The sequence below is a fragment of the Pimephales promelas genome, chromosome 20 (genome assembly GCF_988280905.1).
Source record: "Pimephales promelas chromosome 20, fPimPro1.hap1.1, whole genome shotgun sequence".
Taxonomy (NCBI): Eukaryota; Metazoa; Chordata; class Actinopteri; order Cypriniformes; family Leuciscidae; genus Pimephales; species Pimephales promelas.
The window spans coordinates 4778192-4788341 of NC_142788.1; the positions used below are offsets into that span (position 1 = coordinate 4778192).

The 10150-nt window shown below is 39.3% G+C and overlaps 1 long non-coding RNA gene across 1 annotated transcript; it reads right to left on the minus strand.

The window, feature by feature from the left end:
- Positions 1-1438: 1438 nt before the first annotated feature.
- Positions 1439-3512, minus strand: LOC148970522 (uncharacterized). The gene is made up of 3 exons (XR_016148045.1): positions 2910-3512; positions 2708-2824; positions 1439-2427 (listed from the first exon to the last, which is right to left on the minus strand). It is a non-coding gene; the product is annotated as an uncharacterized LOC148970522 (long non-coding RNA).
- Positions 3513-10150: the final 6638 nt, after the last annotated feature.

Consider the following 10150-nt stretch of genomic DNA (forward strand, 5'->3'; position numbering starts at 1 on the left):
GAAATCTCCGTGTAAACAATGCGTGACGTAGACGCGCAAAAGATCACTTCCGGCGTAACCCCAGACAGCAAACTGACATTGAATCAACGTGGAAACGATGTCTCTCATGACATCGAAACAACGTTGATCTGGCATTGTTTTGCTCGTCGAATTAATGCTGAACCAACATCAGACGCGCCATTCTTCAAAGCTAAATGAAAATTGGTAATTGGTTTGCAGTTGGTTTGCTTTCCTAACGTTGAAACAACGTTGATTTCATGTTGACTTTCCGTTAGTTTTGAAGAATGACGCGTCTGACGTTGATTCAACGTTAATTCGATGAGCAAAACAATGCCAGATCAACGTTGTTTCGATGTCGTTTTCCCATGTTGATTCAATGTCAGTTTGCTATCTGGGACGTCTGGAGACGGTTCAGTTCGGTTCAGTTGGACATCTGATTCAGATCAGTTCGACGGCTGTTTACACGAGGTAAAAACTATATAAATACTGTTCGTTTTCTCACACAAACCGCTCGTTTCGTGTCTTAGGCCATCAGTGTGTACTTACATTCATGAGTCATTAAATCATGTTTAATCTGGACTTCTCTGTGCATGCTCTTTGACGTGGACCCCCTAAACCTGCATTATATGACTGACAGACAAGAACGGTTTGACCGAAAAATGTCAAAATACTGTGGAAACAAAGACACCTACATCTTGGATGCCCTTGAGAAACATATCAAAAATTAATTTCAAAGTGAACTATCCCTTTAATAAACTTTGAGCCACTGTAGTCACTTGGACTATTTTAATGATGTCTTTAAAGATGTCTTAATTGCAATTTCACTTTTTTCATTTTAAAAGTGTGTCATGTTGCTGATGGTGCATGAACAGTATCTGTAAAGTTGCAGTGCTGAAAGTTCAATGTAAGCAGAGATATCGTCTTTTTAAAATCAGGTATATTGCCTACAAAAACGACTGGATTGGGACTACAGCTGGGTTTTAGACGTCACTAACCCAAACATTTGCATCAACCCCTCTCTCCGGAATATGCAAAAAAGGGCATGGCCATATTTCTGCGGCTCGTCGAGTGTGTTGTGTTCACCAGCTGTCAGGTCTTCTGTGTTCGAGCTTCCCACGGACGCTGTACTTCGTCAACAATGGAAACAATTTATGTTGGATTATGTTCCTGAAAGTGACGATCATAATCTAGCTCTCTGTGCTGCGCATTTTACGGAAGACAGCTTCCAGAATCTCCAACACCGGATTCAACAAGAAACTGTTACTAAAACATGAAGCAGTTCCAACTTTAAAACCAGAGGCAGCAGTTGTCGGGCCACAACCTGTAAGTAGGCTAACACTTAATCATTTTAAATGGATTTGCATGTATAATTCCAGACGTAGCCTTGTGTTTTATTTTTTTCAAATGCCAGCGCTGGCTTTATAGCCACTAAAGGCTACTAGTTATGCTATTGTGTGTCTACGACAAACGCGTACAAACATTATGGACCTGAATTTTGTATAAGTACTAATGTTGTAAATGTATTTTTCATGTGTATATATATACTTTATGACGTTATTTTCAATTTGGTCAAGAACATCAATCAATGCCAACACTGTTTGTGTATATAACGTTAGTAGCCAGTCAGTTCAATGCTATTGTGTAAAACGTGTATAAAGTAAAAAAAATATAGGCAAATTACCATTCGGAAACGTTTTGTAAGAGCCGTCTTTAGGGAGGTTCTGCATGCCTCTCTTCATCGACACCATTATTTACATCTGGACTGGAGGACATGCACGTTTCGCCCATAAAGGTAATGGGCGTTAACCTTCCGGACAACGTGAGCTAAAGTTTAGCCAATCACAACACACCGGGCCAAACTAACCAATCTGAGCCCACCTCCTGTTTCTAAGGGAGTGGTTTCATAGACTCAGGAAGTCGACCGGTCATTTAAAGGATAGAAGAGAAAGCGGCTGACAATAAAGGTGAAATTTATGAAAAATAGGACTTTTTAAAAAAGAAAAACCACGAAAACATTTTATATTGCACCCCATAAACACAATCATGCAAAGAAAAAAAGCAGGAAAACCCCTTTAATAATTTTTATGGGCCGGCGAGCCTATGGAGGAGTGATCCAGCTCTTAGATTTCATCAAAAATATCTTCATTTGTGTTCTGAAGATGAACGAAAGTCTTGAGGGGTTTGAACAACACGAGGGAGAGTAATTACTTGTTTTCATTTTGGGGTGAACTATCCCTTTAACTGATCAAATCACAAGAAAAAATATGATTCAATCGTGATAAACACTTTTTATAGACAATTGATCAACAATATAAAAACCCCCCCTAAAACTCAAAGTCCTCATCTGCCATGTCGATAGCCCAGGCGAACTTCCCTCGCTGTGTTTTGTTGTAGATCTTCTCAACGGAGACTCTCCATTTTTTGCACCTGTGGACGGACGAAATTTGTAAACAAGAAAATCTCTTTCACATTTAGTATGGGTAAAGGTCAACCCTTCTTGGGCCTAAACCGCCACCGTTTCCCATCCATGGACATCACAAACAAGAGGAAAACTGCCAGAGCCCATTGTTCCTGCCTGCATGTTTTTCCCCTCGAAAGGACTCGACATAAGCATCAACACTACAAACACTGAAGTAAGAGTACTAGAATCCAGTCCTACTTGGTGAAGTCACTATATATGAAGACACACAGAGACTCTTGCTCTTACCAGGCGACTGATATGCGTGGGTCCATGTAGTTGAGTTTAGACGGGCCTAATGCGATCTGTTTGTTCTCCTCGCGGTCTCCACTCCTCTCCACTGCTTTCTTCTTCATCTCCACCGCCCTCGAAGAAGAACACACACACACACACACGTGTTTATCATGGCTCTGATATAACATTACACACTGTTTATTACCTGCAAGCTTACTTTTTACTTTTCTCATCGTGAAGCGTCTTGGCGTCAGCTTTGGCTGCTTTATATACTCCTTCTTGGCAGCAGAGAGCTGTTTCTTTTTCTTGTCTATCTACAGAATATGATACCGTTGCACAAAAGGTTTCCCTTAACTGATGACGGACAAAACAGTCCCAAACTCACATTACTCGTGATTTTGAATCCCTCTCACCTTGATCTGCAAATTCTGCATGGATTTCTCAAAGGTTTTGGGTGGCGCCCTCTGGTGGTTACAGAGAAGCGCCACGGCTCGGCTCGCTCTGTTACACGAGAGGATCTTCTCAGGGATGAACTCATCAGCTGTAACAAGTTTAAGTTTACTTTAAGTTTTGAGTTTAGAAAAGAGGAGAGACTCACGGCTGGTCAGTTCTTTGAGTTGCTGTTGGAGGGTCATGGAAACATTTTCGCCGTCAACCCATCCATCAACTCCTGGAGATGTTTATTCAGAATTGATGTCTGAGCGCATGTCACATTGACCCCATAAACCTACAGTATCATATTTGATACATTCATTTCTATGGCCTCTAAATTATCAACATGACCAAAACTTGAATTTGTTCATCTCTCAATCATCATTGTATTGCATATGTTTTAAAACTATACAGAACTTACGCCGGGGAAATGCATAAAGCAAATTTGCAATTTAATTATTGCAATTATTAATGTATATTATTAGTATACGTCAGATTTCTTTTCAAATCTGTTTGTGCAGTCAATCGCAAACCTCTTTCTTATTTTAGATGTGTTTTGGGTTTTTGCCAATCAGTGTGTGTAACCACAATCACTCGCACACACCCTCTATTACATATAAGTATCTGACCAATATACTATATATATATATATATATATATATATATATATATATATATATATATATATATATATATATATATATATATATGAGATTACTGACATCAGTTACATTGCTTTTTTCAAGAAGTTTTAAACGTGAGGTGTTGCAGAGAGATAGAGGGATAACACTTCAGTCTTGATGTGGCACTTGTCATGCTGTGAAACCGGACAGTTTCTGGTCCCATTGACTTCCATAGCATATTTTTTTCCTCCTATGGAAGTCAATGGGACCAGAAACGGTCTGGTTACTGAAGAAAATTGGGTGAATGGATTCTAAAACGGTAAAACTCAACTGTTTAACTCTGAGGCAGTTGTAAAATGAGCCTATTTCCAAAAAAGTGGAGTATCCCTTTAAGTGTTGTGTGAAAAACCAAACCCCTGTCTGAAGTGAAAAGCCGTTTCGGACCTTGATTCTGGAGCTGGGGTTGAGAATGATGTATTTGATGGAGCCCTGGACGTTCTCCGTCCACGACCCCAGCCATGTGACTTTGTTGTCATGACGAACTTCCTTCCACCTGATGCCCGGGGGGGAGGGGGGGTCTGGGGTGAACCGAATCTCTGAGGACAACAAACAACAGGAGACGGTCACACTCATCTTTAAACACTCTTTACGGCTCGTTGAAAAAAGGTTTTACTTAAAGATCTGTAATCTAATGTGGAAACTCTGAAATGAAAAACTGCGAGTTATACTGAAAAACCGAATTCCTTCTGTTGGAGATCTGTATGAAAGATGTTATCAGAGTTTGAACATGACACATCTGCTCAAGAAAAACAGGATCAGGCGGGCCACAACACACACACACATACACACAGGAAGCCCCCCTCTGACACACTCACAGGATAAACAACAGGAGTTTTCACGAGGGCCACAACAACACCACACTGACCGCTTTGCAACTACAACAATAGCCAGCTAAATATACGGGCTGTGGGCCAGTACTTAAAACTCTGCCAAACACATCTCTACCAGGAATTACATTTACTAGAGACAGAATAATCCTGGGGGAACATGAGCTCTGATCATTGATTATCATCTCAGAAACTCTCCATCAATTCCTCTACCTGGTGATTCAGCCAGAAGCCTTGAGGTTACATTAACCACTCAACAGTAACTCTTGTGAAGTGCGAAGTGTGTCTTAATGTACTGAAAAGGTGTACTTAAACGTGCCATATGTAATAATTGAGGTAAAAATATCCAAAAAATGAGCTACACGCATCAAAAGAATGAGAAGAAATAAGTGCAATGATGTCATTAAAAAACTGACAAGTTATAGTGCTGCCGAGATATAAACCTAAATTAGCATGCTAGTGTCGTAATACCAGTATCGGCCATGGGAGGCGGTATGCGGGCGGGCAACATAACCACCAGCCAAACTGCAGTACACGAGTAACTCGCGCGGCTTGTGTGTGTACTTGAACCTGATGTCAATCGTGTGGAAATACGGTCCACTACTACATTTCAGTTCAGGGAACAGTTTAAAAAATGATTGGTCGATATTATGCATGAGGAATACATTTTGGTAAGTTGTAGCATACTGTATCTTTCAACAGTGTTCATGTTTATTAGCTAGTAGAGATGATCGGTTCATGTGCGCTAGGGATCTGGGGTGTAACACGTACAAGCGCCAAACGGTATTATTGTTTGAATTGCGTAATAAAATTGACAGAATCTGAGAGCTTAACTAACCTGCTTGAGTCAGCAGCTCTGAATGGATCAACATCAGCGAATGCTGTCTGTCAAATTAATTCAAACTAACAATAAAAGTGTAATATGAAAAAAAACAAATACCGTAATCTTAAAATAATAGCCCAGGCTTTTATTTTCCCATATCGTCGAAATGCACTGTCAGCTTGTTTTTGAGACAGGCGTCTATGAGTCGGTCTTCATCATTTAGTGTTGAGATGTTGTTCATTGAGTCTCTGATCTCTAAAAATCTCCAAATGCTCCACGTGAAACTGCGGTCTTCCAACCTTTTAATATCGCGCCAAATGATTTGCATAATATGCGCGAGAAAGAGAGAGAGCAAAACAGCGCCAAAGACAGCGCTCGCTTGTGTTGTTTGAAGATGTGAGAGTGCGCGCGGCCGCGGCACAACTCACTCTCTAGAGGTATACTGCCCCCATCTGGTATGGAATATGGAATATGATTTGACTTTATGTGCAAGATGGTACCTTTAAAAGAATCTTAAAAGAATGTCTTTTAAAATAAAACAGTTTTCAAAGAAAATATATGAATGAAATAAAAACCTACTTAAGTGCACTTAAAGGGAGTACACTCATTACTGTTTCCTTAACACACTTAAACACGCTTTTAAATATGCACTTTGTATTAATGTAAGCAGTATACTTTAACTGTATTTCAATAGATGTAATTATGAAATTATATATAAATTAAATCTACTTAAAGTCCTAATTAAAGGAGTAGTTATAATTTTACTCACCCCCATGTCATCCAAGATGTCCATGTCTTTCTTTCTTCATTTGAAAAGAAATGAAGGTTTATGATGAAAACATTCCAGCATTTTTCTCCATATAATGGACTTCAATTTTCTCCATATGATGGCCTTTAAATCTCCTTTATAAATGCTTTACAAGGCATGAATTGTCCTCACTTTAGATTAGCTCACACACATAGTTAACTGACCACTACTAAACGCTTTATAACTACCTGTGTTTACTACATTTACTTACACTTATATGTGATCTTATGAATGACTGACAACTCTTAAATAACTGGTTTGTAAATAATGCTATACTTCATTTAGAAATTATTAATTGATCATTAACAAAGTTCGAAAATACAATTATTAAACGCATTATAGATATGCTTATAAATCAAGAAAAAAACATTTATAGCTGTATTTATTAATGTCTATTAATGCTTTATAAATGATGAATTAACTGTTTACTCATGCTTAAGAAATGATTAATAGGGTGCAGTTATTATAAAGTGTTACCTAAAAGTTTAGTGTAGAAATAAACAGTATTATGGAAGCATATGGGTAGCAATATTCAATTTGAAATGTAATATGCAAAATGACAATGCAATATGTAAAATGGCATTGCATTCTTTAAATTTACATTTTACGGTTTCAAATGAAATAGTATGGGTTTCATGACCTTATTTCAGTGACAATTTTTGTTTGTTTTTTCATTTTCTCAAAACTACAAACTTTTACATACATGCTGCTAACATATTATTGTAGCAGAGTTTGTGCTGAATACAGGGCGCATGCTCATGCAGCGTGGCACAGGTTTAATGTTAATGTTTATGTTTTGTTCATCGTTTGCTTTTATTTATTCAATTTCTTGAATGAAATAGAGACGGCTTGAAAGAGTGAGAAGAAATTTATTGACCCTATGCTGTTTTTGTTGGGACACAAGTAGTATGGAGTGGACCGCTTTGTTTTTGTTGTGGACGGCGTTCCACTTCGTGTTTCTGTTTCTGTGCTATGGTGGGTCCGGAAACCTGACAGAAAATTGTCTAAACAATAGTTACAAGTTAAAAAAGATGTTAATTGATTAAAAAAAATCAATAATTTTGCCAATGAACAGTAGGTTTGAAATCGGCCTATAGTTGCTTGATATAGAGGAGTCTAAGTTATTCTTTTTGAGAAGTGGTTTTGAGTGAAAGTGAAAGAGGCCACTTCCACCAGGGCACACCAGTGTCATGAAACAGTGAGCCAGGTCTGCAACAGTGTTTAGGTCGGTGGCACATGTATAATTGACGTATACATGAATGGCCGGTTTCCAAACCGAACATTGACCAGAGCTTCACACTCCCTCCACCAGCCTGCCTTCTTGCCATAGTGCACCTGCTGCCATTACTTCTCCAGGTAAACAGCCACATGATGTAAAAGAAAACGCAATCCATCAGACCACCTTCTTCCAGTACACCATGGTCTAGTTCTGATGCTCAAATGACCGTTGTAGACACTTTTGTTCATGTGCAGGGGTCATGTGCACTCTAGCAAACTGTGATACACTCTGCGTTTCTGGTTTCTTCATTGAATGTGGATTCAATGTGTGCCAGATGTGGGCCGAATCTGGGCCGACACCATGGTTCTTCCTGGATTCGCTCCCCATAGCCATGGGTGCCCATGACTTTTGGCACCCACTTTTGGTAGGTTTAACCTCTGCATAGCGGGAACAGCCCACAAGACTTGCTGTTTTGGAGATGCTATGACACACTTGTGAAGCCATCGCTATTTAGCCCCTGGTTGAACTATTTAGCCACTATTTAGCAGTTGAAGCTGCCTCCGGGGGCCGCCATTGTAGCGGGCTATCACCTGCTGTTAGCATCCTATTGACTCCCATTCATTTTGGCGTCACTTTGACAGCGAATAACTTTACATCTTTATTTATTTCTAAAGAAACACGACAATGTATAAAAGGCTCCATTACTTTGTATGTTACGTTATGACCCCATAGAGGCCGTTCTTGTAAAAATAGGCTAAAAATTGCGTCATAACCACTCGACTGTTCGTCGCACAGTAGAGAAGATATCGTATAGACAGGAGGAGAAGCACAGCCTTGCAGGCAATTTTTTACCGTCTAAAGTCAACCCATGGCATAGATAGAAGCAAAATGACAAAATAATTAATCAGAATACTTACCAAAAGTTGTTCCAGGTCGCGCTTCGCCGTCTCTGTGCACGATTAAAATTTGTCTTGGCACAGCTACTAAAAGATTTACAACTGTCAGTCAGTTTGCTCGCGTGACATCTACGTCGTCAAGCTCAGTTTGAGCCGGCGTAGAACGCTTGGCTATCAGGAAGTGAGTTCCCATGTTGAGCTTCAACTCTCTCCGTTGAAATCAACGGGGTCGCTGTGTCCATTTCTTTTACTGACTATGGTTGGGTCACTCTTGTTAAAGGCACTGAGATCTTTACACCTGGACATGTTTCCTGCTTCCAACACTTTGTATTATCTGGACCAATCAGACACAAACAAAATATGCATTATATTTAATGAATAATCAAGCAAACTCACTCTCCCAACAATGGTCTATGAAACTTTCCCCAAAACTAACATCCCAAATGAAGCTAACACACTGGCAGAACCTGGTGTCTTGTTACAGGACACCTTAAGACTCATAAGACTTCATGCGACCCCAAAAGGAATGTGCAGAGACTTGTGACTTTAACTTAATTCTTGCTTAGGTGGAGAAATAAACCCTTTTAATCCTATATATTCTATAGACGAATCCGGCGAAACTACCGGAAGTAAGCGGGCGCCATTACTGAGCTGTTGCTGGGTAGCGATGCGCCATTGCCTCCTATTGTTTTAGTTGCAACTTGCGTCCACTAGAATAAACAGCCCGCGATTTACGACTGTCACTAACGTTACAACGTTACCCCTTGTATAATGTCGAGTGGGTAAACGGTTTCCGTTATAAATTGTTTCCATGGTGGCAGTAAAATTTCAATTTTGACGAGAAAACATTGTGAATACCCCGGGTGGACTGCCCCTGTCTGGAGCCGTACGGTTTACACAGATTTCCTGGGCGAGTACAAGACGTGGACATTCGCATATAATAACAATTATTTAATGACATAAGTAAAACAATATAATAAATATGTGATATAGTGATCAGCAAAATCTCCTCTCTTGTTATTTTTTCTATTCAATTAACATGCTATGGTCATTAAATGGCTTTCCTGAGCTGAATGTAACGTTATGTGACATAATTGTTCTCCTGCTGTAATATTGACCTCTTTCCATGGTTTAAAAACACTAATTGGTCGATATTATGTATACTTTCTAGCTGTAACATTACCTTACCCTTGCCCGTTGCAATGTGAAAATGAGATAAATAATGGACACAAATGAAAAACATGAATTTGTTTATTTGATTTCATTTATTTATTTATTTATTGTTGCCAAATGGACAGATCTTTTTATAGTTTCCTCGTTAGCAAACGTTAGCCTAGCTAGCTTGTCAAGCTATTTTCATAAATAATCTGTAAGATCGTTTGTACCTTCATCTGTGACTGGAGGCCACTGTCTAACATCATCAACCCAACAAGTCATTCTGCCTGTCTGTAGCTGTCATCGAGGGTGCGTTCGCGTTATCACCGAGGTTTGTTTACATACCGGTGCATATGTCTATATGCCGGTGTAACAGCTCAGTAATGGCGTCGCCACAAGATGGCAACCTACACAGAACGCTCGTCGGATTCGTCTATATAACCACTCGAGAAATGTATAAACATTCATTTACCATAAACATGTACCTAATTTTCTCATCTCTAGATTTTCCTTTTATGTGGTTTGGCCTATGTATTCATTCTCTCTTCTAAACTCTTTTGAATTAATGTTTCAGACTTGCATACTATGGTTAACCAAAATCATATGTGTAGCATG